The 11,111-nt window shown below is 48.0% G+C and overlaps 1 protein-coding gene across 1 annotated transcript in view; it reads right to left on the bottom strand.

Annotated features, from left to right (window-relative positions):
* Positions 1-7,754: 7,754 nt before the first annotated feature.
* APOO (apolipoprotein O) overlaps positions 7,755-11,111 on the bottom strand; it is a 35,080-nt gene continuing 31,723 nt past the window's right edge. The window contains exon 9 of the mRNA XM_084270766.1: positions 7,755-7,972. The gene's annotated coding sequence lies outside the window, so the exon portion shown is untranslated. The remainder of the gene's footprint in view (positions 7,973-11,111) is intronic.

The following is an 11,111-nucleotide window of genomic DNA, read 5'->3' as shown; positions in this document are numbered from 1 at the left end:
ACCTTGAAAGCAGGGGCGATGAGCTGTCAGAATTCCTCAAGGAAATTACTGAGGCAAGAGAAAAATGTTGGGAAGACCTCAGCAGAGCCCCCAGGGCCAGGGAGGTGCTCCAGGCAAAGCCAGGAACATCCAACAGAGAGGTCACAAAACGCAGCAAGAGGAGAAAGGAGGAGAAAACAAGCTGGTGCAGAGAATTAAGTCAACAGTTGGGTATGGAAATATTACAGCATCTTCTGCCTGGGACCCCAGGGCTGAGTTCCCATGGATATGGGCAGAAAGGGTCCTTCTTTTCCAGCTGTTCCCAGCTGGCCAGTGTTGAGCTCTCTGCTCCAGCAGCATCCCTCCGGAGCTGGCAGGTGAGCCGGGTGCTGCACAGGACGCCCCTCGGCCTTCCTGCAGGCAGAGCCGTTTTACAGCTGCGGGGGAAGAGCCCTGAGCTCATGTGCAAGGAAAACTGTTCCCCTCACGCCTTTCACTCAGCAAGGAAAACACAAACATCCTGGAAATCCTGCAGGATTACCAATTTAAATTACCACCCCACACCTCCTTAATGTTTACCATTTTATTCATGGCAGTTTTGCCTAGGACTGGTGCCTAGAGTTTATTCATGGGAGTTAACCCTGTAGCCATCCAGGACAAAAGACAGGCTCCAAGCACAGCATGTTCTTAGCTCAGAGACGCGTGGCCTGAGGTACATAACGTTCTGCACACCCAGGTCACACCCGAGCTCACCCACTGGGCACCTAAAATCACTTGGGTATTTCTGCTCCCACAGTTCTGTTACTTCTGGTGTGAGTCACTGCCTGGCACTGAGGGTGCTTGTCTATCAGCCCTTCTCTCGCACCCCTCCAACAAGAGTCCACATGGCAGGGTAACCTCATCCACAGGCAGGGAAACAGTGTAAAGGCTATAATGCTATAAAGCAAGCAAGGAAATTAAGAGAAGGGCTGTGGGAGTAAAAGAGGATGTGCTCACACTGACATTGCACTACCTCTTCTTTTCCACAAGCAAAGGCTTCTTCCCCTTTACTGTTTTCCTCTTGGTCAAAACATGTTTGCTGATTTTAGCATCTGTGTATTTTGCTCGCTGGTACAAGGATAGATCGCGCTGATCTTACTCCACCAAGGCAAAAGTACAGCCAAAGGCTGTTTGGCCCCTGGGACGTGTCCTTGTACAGTTGGATGCTGTGTGAAAGCTGCAGAACGGCAGAGGCCTCCAGTACTGTGTATGAATTGGCTCAGCTCGCTGTTGGCAGGGATGGGGGGAGAGCTGAGCAGATGCACATTTTCTTCCTCCATCACCCGGTAACAGCCCGTTGCTGTCCCGTGAACCTGGGGGTGAGGAGCGCAGGAAGGGCAAACACAACAGACAGTGGTGCCTCACACATTCCCCACTGACCCACAGAGGCGAAAATAAGTCCTGTGCTGCTCGGGGCCGCTGAGTTTTCCCCAGCACCTTCATTCCCTTCAGCATAGGAAGGGTTGCACCCAGCCCCGAGCCTGCCCGGGCTTGCTGGAGAGGCTGCCGCTGCGTCAGTGCCGTGCGTGGCACCGCACCGGGCACCGAGGCTGAGTCACTTGCGGCTCCTGATGCCATTCCTCATCCCTGGCAGGATATGGACAATGTGTCAAGCCTGGCACACGACGGTAAACATACCCTTTTGGGCTGGCTCCGGTGCTTTTAGCAGCCTGGCTTAGTTTGGGCAGTTTGTAAGCGATGCTTTTGGGACAGAAGAGCAGAAAAGGCGGTGGGGACGGGCTCCCCCAGGAACACAGAGATGCCTGCAACGTGCTGCGCTGAATAACAAACCTCTGTGGGGCTTTTTTGGTGGAATGCCACAGTATCACAGAGCCCTGCTTTGAACTCAGGTTACCTTTATGATTCACGGCATGAATGAGCACTTAGTGGGTGCATACAAGAGCGCTGTACGAATCAGGAAACGGCTCTTTCAGGTCTCCTTACAAAAGGAAGTGAGTCTGAGGCTTGCTAAATTTACAGAGAGGCCGCTGGTGAATTTAATCTAGGGCAGGGGATGGGGGGGAAGGGAAGAATCCCTTTTCTTTCACTGTAGGTTGATAAACTTCACTCCAGGCTTTTCTGTACACAGTTTTTAACAGCCAAAAAGGAAGTAAAGGGGCAGCCTGCCCATGACCCTTAGCTGGGGTGTGCGTACAGCCACCAACACTTCTGGCTTCGTGCTTCAGCATCCTCCCCATTGCTTTCCTGTGCCCCTCGGGTAAAGCTGTGAGTTGGCACCAAGGGAGCACCACCACACACCTCTGCTCGGGGTGTCTGTCCTTCCTCCTCTGGGCCCTCCCCACCCCCCTCACCCCCCTCCAGCTGGCTGCCGGCAGAGCGGGGGCACAGCGGGCTCGCAGGGTCACAAAGGCACCTCAGCACCCCAAGCCAAGAGCTGGATGTGGCTCACTTTCGGCTCGGAGGAGCAATTCTGCTGCTTCAAGGCCACGGGTGCTGCGCCCTGGAGTCAAACGAAGGTATTTCAGGTTAGGGCAAGTGCCAGGAGATCTGGATGCAGTGGGCTTGAGGACACCCTACGTTTTGAATTATTTCGGTACTGGGGGCGGTATGGGTCACGTCATGGTGGCCAACGAAGGAAAAAGTGAGGTTTTTCCTCTTGAGGTTATTCTTTTACCCAGGCAGGTGGCTGCTGATCTCACAGCTCAGCTTAACGCAGAGACTGAGCAAGCCTCTGATGCAAGACAACGCACTCACATGCAGCCCTGCAGCGCTCCCCTGCCAGCTGCCCTCCTTGGGTAGGAAGGACCGATGAACCCACCAGCAACAGCATGGTTGCTGACCAAGACCCAGGCACTCCAACTACATGTAAAGTACATCTGGTTGCTTTAGTGTCTGTCAGAATTAATTCTTGAGTCCTGGCAGGTTTACACTCACACTGTACACAAAAAGAGAAGCTCCCTGACCAAGCTGTCCCACTGCCCCCACTGCTGTTTTCACGGTGGGCATGAAGATGCTGGGGTTGTGACTTCGAGCACAGCTCGAGCTACTGCATGGCTATTCCCAGGCACACAGTAGCAAGTCACCCAGGATCTGTCTTCCCCTCCAGGAGATCCAGCAAAGTTTACCAGTAATGAGATCAGGCCCCAGTAACCGGGCTTGGTGATGGAGCTGGGTTACCTGCCACAGCTGGATGCAGCCCATATGACTGGCTGGCTTTGTGTCAGTAGATTTAGACCTTTAAGTGCACTCCAAAAAAAAAGGCCAGGAGGAGTCAAGCAGCTTAGTATGGCACAGACACTGCAGCTCCATTTCCCATGCAGAAAGGTAATTTGAGAGGAAGAAGCCAGCTGTGAGACATCCCAAGCCCACCTTTGATTTCTCAGCTTTCAACACCACTGCAATGGCTACCAGTAACCCCAGCCTGAAAATGCACTGGTGAGAGCAGCATTCTGGTAGAGTCCATGAACTTCAAGACAAGATGAAAGTCCAGACTAGTCTTTGACCAGAGGTGGCCAATAATGAATTTCACTGAGATGAAATGGGAGAAAAGAACACAGTTGCATCACTACACCAATGTTGCTTCCAGAGAAACCTTGAGAAAGCCATCAGCTCAGGTCAATCCAAGAACCACACACAGTCAAAAAATACCAGAATCAGCTAAATAGGACAGAGGAGTGTTACACAATTAGTAACTTTTTTTTTCTTTCCCTGCTGACACAGCTTCTGCTTTGTAGCTAAGACACTGTTACCAAAGGTTTTCCTTGTAAACAAGAAGCTTTTGTACCCGTCAAAACCACTCGACAGTGGGGTTGACCTAACCAGCTGCCAGGCCACCCAGGTGCACCCCTGCTTTGAGATGCTACACCCAGGAAGGCCCAATGGGAAGTCACGCAGGCCTCCCCAGCACCCCTGAAGAGCCAAAATGCTTTCTGTCAATAGCAGTTTATAAGGAGTTTGGGATTTAGAGGAAGTTATGGAAATAACCTTTGCCAAACAAAAGAGAAAAGAGAAACACATGCAGCTGAAGGCTGTATTTGTTCTGAAGCAAAGGTGCTCACAGTGAGATGTGCAGAGCTCCCTGGAGAAGAACCTGGGGGTGCTGGTTGACAGCCAGCTGAATATGAGCCAGCAGTGTGTCCAGGTGGCCAGGAAGGCCAATGGCATCTTGGCCTGTATCAGAAGCAGTGTGGCCAGCCGGAGTAGGGAAGTGATTGTGCCCCTGTACTCAGCCCTGGTGAGGCTGCATCTTGAGTCCCGTGTTCAGTTTTGGGCCCTTCACTGCAGGAAGGACATTGAGATGCTGGAGCACATCCAGAGGAGGGTGACGAAGCTGGTGAAGGGTCTGGAGCACAAGTCCTGTGAGGAGCAGCTGAGAGAGCTGGGGCTTCTTAGTCTTGAGAAAAAGAGGCTGAGGGGAGACCTTATTGCTCTCTATAACTATCTGCAAGGTGGTTGGAGAGATGTTGGGGTTGGTCTCTGACAATAGGACAAGAGGAAATGGTTTCAAATTGCACCAGGAGACTTAGGTTGGATGTCAGGAAGAATTTCTTCACCGAAAGGGTTGTCAGGCATTGGAACAGGCTGCCCGAGGAGGTGGTGGAGTCACCATCCCTGTGTGTAGATGAAGTGCTTAAGGACATGATCTAGAGCTGGGCTAGTCAGGGTTAGGCTGTGGTTGGACTCGATGATCTTAAGGGTCTCTTCCAACCCAGGTGAAAAAAAAATCATTTTTTCCTATAACCTTCCTGCCGAGGCTACTGAATGGAGCAGCAGCCAGACCCTTCAGCTCCCAGGGATTTTGCTTCTCTAGGTCTACAATACGATTCCCTCTGTATCAAGCCTGGCTGTTCGCTGCACTGCAGTCACATACAGGCTCTTCGAAGGCGACAGATGCAGCGAAGAATGCTCCAAATCATTTCAGATCCCACCTCAGCTACGAAGCCTGTGCCTGGGGCATCCTATGGTTAGAGCACTGCCTCTAACCCTGACTTTTGCAAGGAACACTTGTGGCAAAACAATGTGTTTTGACTCAAGGCTGCAGGATTGTGCACATATACCCGAGCTAACAGGAGTGCTTCAGGTTGGTGACGCTTCCTGTGGCAAAGGCGAGGCTGCACTGCCTGCTTTTACTCGGGCAGCAGAGACACTGCCCACAGGAATTCCCATCCCAGCGTGCAGGGCTGGACCCCAAGGACCATAGAGCTTCAATCCCCTGCCACAGGCAGCTATGAAATTTGGCTGGGGAGTGTATCACCTCTACCTTATGCTGTAACCCCCGCAGGCAGGATCTGGCAAAGGAGAATAGGTGCGCACACCAGTGAGCTCCACGCCTCTGGGTACGTGTGCGTACAGAATCACTCAGAATCACTGGGTTGGAAAAGACCTTGGAGATCAAGTCCAACCGTTCCTGTCCTGTACTAAACCATATCCCTGAGTACCTCATCTACCCATCTTTTAAATACATCCAGGGGCAGCGACTCAACCCCCTCCCTGGGAAGCCTTTTGGTAAAGCACTTTTCCCTGAACTTTGTCTAATCTGAACCTGCCCTGGTGCAGCTTGAGCCCATTCCCCCTCGGCCTGTCACGTGGGCAGAGATCAACGCTTCCAAAGGAATAAAGGCAGGACACACACTAACAATTTAAAATTATTTCTACCTTCTCCCAAAATTCTCTATAAGGATTCAATTGCAGTATTTCTCTTCACTTCTTCAATGGATTCCACAAATAAGGAAAGAGATCTATACACAAATTTCAGGACTAAGTTGCATTTTTGCCTCTTTCCCCATACATATATATATAAAAATAGTGGTCAGCTGCTCTCCTGTTGCTCATTAGAAGAGTCTGTGCCAAGCAAGTGGAATGTTTATGATCTCTTGTGCTCTCACCAGCATGAAACTTCTGGGTTTGTTAATTTATTTCCTGTACTTGTGAAAAACAGAAGACATAGGGAAAGGAGTTCAGTTAAGGCTGTTGCTCACACTTGGGACCCATCTCCTTCTCATGTGTGGCTGCAGGTGCTCCAAGGCAGTCATTTCCTGACAGCTGAAAAAGCCTTCTGGTCTGATGTCTATCTGCTGGGCTGTCTTTAAGCAGCAGCATAAATACGCAGCGCGAAGATGCAGATCAAGGACAAAGCTTTTCAGCCCAGGGAGACTTATTTTAACACACACACACACATAGATATGTAAACAGAGCTGAAAAGCTGCTGTGTTTGAGTTGGGATTAGCTAACGAAACAGGGCGGACGCGGCGAGTTTCACTTTGCTCTCAAAGAGGGTAAAAAGCAGCAGAACAGCTAATAACTGCATCGGGAGGAATGAGGAAATCACTTCTCAGGGGAGGCTGGGGGTGAAAACACCTGACTTATCGAGTAACCACATTCCTAAATGCTGATGTGGCACCTATCAAGTATGACTGAAAGCCAACACAAGTACAGGTGTCTCAGTCTGTACTCCTACCCCGGTGGTAACCGTCTTATGTGGGGCAGCAGAACACGCCAGCCGAGGGCCCTCTCTAAAGGAAGAAACCAAACTCCGCTGGCATTGCAGGAGTGGTGTAAGCACAGTCACAGCTGTGACTGACACTTCCCTTCCACTATTGACAGAAGCACTGCTTTGACCCTCTCAAGCCTGTTTGAACTACGTCAGCAAATTTAAAGTGAAAAACAAAACACCACACCCCCACTCCCACACACCCTCCTCCCCCTCCCCCGACCCCAAACCCTGTGCAACAGCTCCGCTGCCTTTGCTAAATCAACATCCTTCTTTACCAGCCTCAAAGAGTCATAAAAGCCTGCTGGCAGAGAGCTTTTCTGCCTGAAGCAACCACATGCCTTATGCCTGTATTTAATAAAAAATAAAATAATAAGAAAAAAAAAGCTGGCCTGTTTTGTAATGCCCACACTGCCTGGTATTCCTGTAACCAAGTTTGGTTTTCTCCACCAGTCCATGGAACATGCTCAGCCAGAATACCTCACCAAGTAATAACAAAGATGTTTAAAAGCACTTCAAATCCAATTTGCTTTCTATTTTCTTCCCTGTTCTTTTGAGAAAGTGAATGTATGGTACGAGCACAGGTTTAAAGTCCATCCTTGTCCCATTTCTCATATTCACTGATTAATTTAGGAGCACTTAAGACTCAGCCACAGAGCTTTAAACACTCCAAGCTACTTGGATTACAGGGACTTGTGGAGCATCATGCCCTAAGGGACAGACTCATGGCAGTGGCAACAAGCACTGAAAGGGTTTTATTGTGCAACAATGTCAACATGCTGGAAATCCTTTTGTATTTACCTTCTTTTAAAAATTTTTTTTCCCCACTCCCCTCCCCTGGCTGGGAATAAGGAAACAGCCCAGTTATTCTATAGCTGGTTCCCACCACCAAAACGTTCTGGTTCCCACTGAGCTGTGCATTCAAGCAAAAAACAAGAACAAACATTAACAGCTCCATTCCCATCCATCTACTAGACAGGAACTCACAGATGCTTCATTATGTACCTCCCGCTGGCTCTGATGAGGCAGAAGATTTGTATGGAAAGGAAGGGGAGAACTCAGACAAAACACAAGAGTCATTGTAATTGTTCTCATTCGGAATTCTATTAGCTAATGTCAGCCAAAACACCCTGCTACTTTAAGTTTTCCCTCACCCTTAAAAAAATATGGACATTGTCAACAGCGACTGGAAAGCCTTCCAGGGGCTGTGCAATGTCACCTACCTGAGATTAAAGAACATAAGAAAAAGGGGAGGAGGGTGAAAAAAAACAAGTCAGGATCATTTTGTGTAACTGGAATTTTATTTTATATATAAATAATAACAAGAGACTGAGGAATCTTGAGACTTGCTACTTGCAATGCTGATCCTGCAACGGGACAAGCGCGGGCAGACTGGAGTCCCACTGCAGAACGGAGGACACGGTCTGGAGACTGACCCAAAACACGTAGTGTCCTTTCACAGGTGCCACACCAGAAGCCCAAGCAGCACAGCATCAGTCTTTCCTGAGGCAGAAGGCAGATTAGTCACATTCAAAATCATAATGGATTCACAGATGGTTCTCCTCTCGCTTGGGAAATTGCTGCTCATACCTATATTTTTATTCACCTATAGCCAAAGAAAGGGGCCAGAGCATAAGGGAGGGAGGGAAGAAGGCAGGGTTATGGTGTCAAGGCACTCTCCCTTCTCAAGGTGCAGTTAAAGCTCTTTTCCTTTGATGTGGCAAGCAGATCAAAATCTATTTGAGGAACATTCTCAATACCAATTTACTCCTAGTAAAGCCATTTAACTCTCCCTATCACTGACATTACAGCACCAATGTCTGTGCCAGAAAACTCAATTCTCATAGTTGAGCTGTATGGAAATAGAGAGAGAGGGCAGCAACAGAACACCATCTGCAATAGTGTGTAATAAAACAACTTTCTTAAATAGAATTCTTTTTAATTTGCACCAGTTGCCTTTTCTCCTAATCTCACTTACTCTGCTGTAAAACTAGGGTAATTAACTCAGAGAAATTAAACTGCATAAATACAGAGCCTGAGGAGAGTGAAGATGAGAGATGCTGTCTTCATGGAAAAACACAGAGCCACGTCACTGCTGTGCAACTCTCCAGCTGAATAAAATCAACGCTGGCCTCTCCCTCGACGGGAGGGGGGTTGAGCTGGACTTTACATATAGTTATTGATGACAAACATACTGTAATAAAGGAGGTGTGATGCTGCCAGTTTTTGGAATGGAGAAATATGTTACCATCTCCAAGGCAGAGTGATTTTGTCCTTGGCTGAGCATTGACAATGCAGAGGCCCCCATTGTGGCAAATCGTTATCAAGAAAATGAGGTTGTGTTTACTGCAGTAACCCAGGAGCACCGCCAAGTGCTGGGAAGTACAGTGAGACTTTCAGGACGGATCTCGTTCAGAATAAACAAATAACATCTTTTCAAAGATCACAGCAGTGTTCTCCAGCCTTTGGGATCACCCAAATCCAACAAAACATCTGGGCTGGGGCAGGGAGTTAAATGTCTGGATTTGATTTTAAGCAGAAGTATCGCATCGCCACCCCCGCGGAGCAGCTGAAATCCCACAGGGAACTGAACTTTCACCATCTGGTTGCTCCAGGTCAAAAACCCAAGTGGTTCCATTTACCCATCTCCCCCAGCAACAGCACGTGCCAAGGCAAGCAGGTTTTGAAACCAGAAGCACCCAGGTACTTTGAAGACCTGAGCAATTATCTGCCCTCTTTCAAAAGACAGGCAGGAGGACGCCTGACACAGCAGCTGTTAGTGAGGTTTCCTTCAAAACCTACTTATATAGCAGGAGTCTATTTATGAGTGGAATCCTGAAGACAAAGGGTCTGGCCATCAGCTTTAATGTAAGTCTTCCTGACAGCTTTGTTCCTGTCCTTCCACCCACCCTCTCTCCTTAAAAAGAAAACATGCCTTCAGCAAAAGGCACTAACGTTTCAGAAAGTGAAACAGAATTTACATACACACAGTGAGAAATGCTAAAAAGAATCCCACCCACAAGCTATTTACAGGTTTCTGTTTGTTATGAACTACAATATTTGTACACTGTCCCACACACATATAAACATCAGTCCAATTTTCTTGACTTTTTATCATTTACTCATTGTGTCCTAGTTCACTGCAAGCACAACAGGTCAGTGAATTGCAGAGCAGCTTTTCCTCTTCTTGGTTCTCCTGTGTATCTTTACTCAGAACAAAAGTGTTCTTTTTTAATTTTACATGGCTAGTTTGTATAAAATACTGAGAAAACAGGTTCTTAAAGACTTTACATTCATATGTCTGAAGCAGGCACTGATGCACTCAGTAAATCAGCCAGCCAGCACACCTTTCTGCACTTGTGAGCATTAGCTACACCCATTAAAGAAATACATTAAGGGGAAGGTGACCCTAGTTTTGCTTTTCCAGCTGGCCATGTGGCAGTGGAATGCTGCTGCTCAGCAGAAGTGTACATCCCACCACAGGTGCAAACATTTGTGACTTGGGATGATGCACACAAGAAAAAAATGGGTGCTGTTTCCTACACCCAGGCTGGGTATTTACACAGGTGGCAATTAGGAGAAAAAGAGAAAGTTACCAGTAAGTGGAACACTGCAAACAAAAATAATGAGGAGTCCTGCCAATGCTAGGATGGCTTTCTGGTGAAAAGTAAGTCTTTGGCACAATGTGAACATAATAAAGGGCAAAGACAGGCAGCTAGAGAACACGCTCAGAAGAGACATCCTGTATGGACTGACCACAGAGCAGACGTTATCTGGTACCCTGTACTAAATGATGTCCAATTACATTGTCGCTAATCAGCCCCAGATACAGAGTGATCTTTGTCCTGTGCAACAGCACCACTTTAAAACAGAGTGAGATGGTGGTTTTGTTTTGCTTTTCTAGAAACTGTAACAATCAGGGGACTTGCTTGAGTTTAGAAAGCAACCCAGTGGCCAGGTCAGAAACAGAACTGGTGCCTCCACTGGAGTTTCTGGCACAGAGAACTGGGAAATGCTGCATCTGTTCCCTCCCTGGCTCGTTCCCAACTGATGAAGCACATCTCATTAGGGAGGTGCACCAACAGGAAAGGTCAGGCACACCACAGACCGTTACAGGCTGTAAGATAACACCCTAACCTGGCGCTGACACATCTTTAGAGAAAGCCTGTCAGTAGGGAACAGGTTTCTTTCCCCTCCTTCGTACCCCCACAGATGTGACAAAGGCAGCAAAAGAGGGTTTTGGTTCGGGAGGCAGACATGAGGAGGAGAGAAGGAAAATAAAACAAGGCAAAAAAGCAAAAAATTATGATACATTAACAAGGTCTTTCTAAATTCACTTAGAACTCTTGGAGGAGATGTATGTTTACTTGCTGTGCTCTGAAGGTGAAGATTTTAGGTAAGTGAAATGGTGTTAAGGAGCATGCATATTCTTGACAAATGCTAAGATGAATAAAATTATTACCTGCCTTCCCCTCATTCTTTGTTAATATGAAGAAGAAAACTAAAAGTCAAGCTTACAAATGTTCAGCTTTTCCAGCTTATTGTGCTGCCGTAGCCACATACTGTTACAGAATCCCAGACTGGTTTGGTTGGAAGGGACCTCAAAGCTCATCTTGCCTCACCCCCCTGCCATGGGCAGGGA

The sequence above is a fragment of the Gallinula chloropus genome (assembly GCF_964237585.1).
Source record: "Gallinula chloropus genome assembly, chromosome: 1".
In the NCBI taxonomy this organism is placed as follows: domain Eukaryota; kingdom Metazoa; phylum Chordata; class Aves; order Gruiformes; family Rallidae; genus Gallinula; species Gallinula chloropus.
This window is presented reverse-complemented; position numbering and strand designations above follow the sequence as displayed.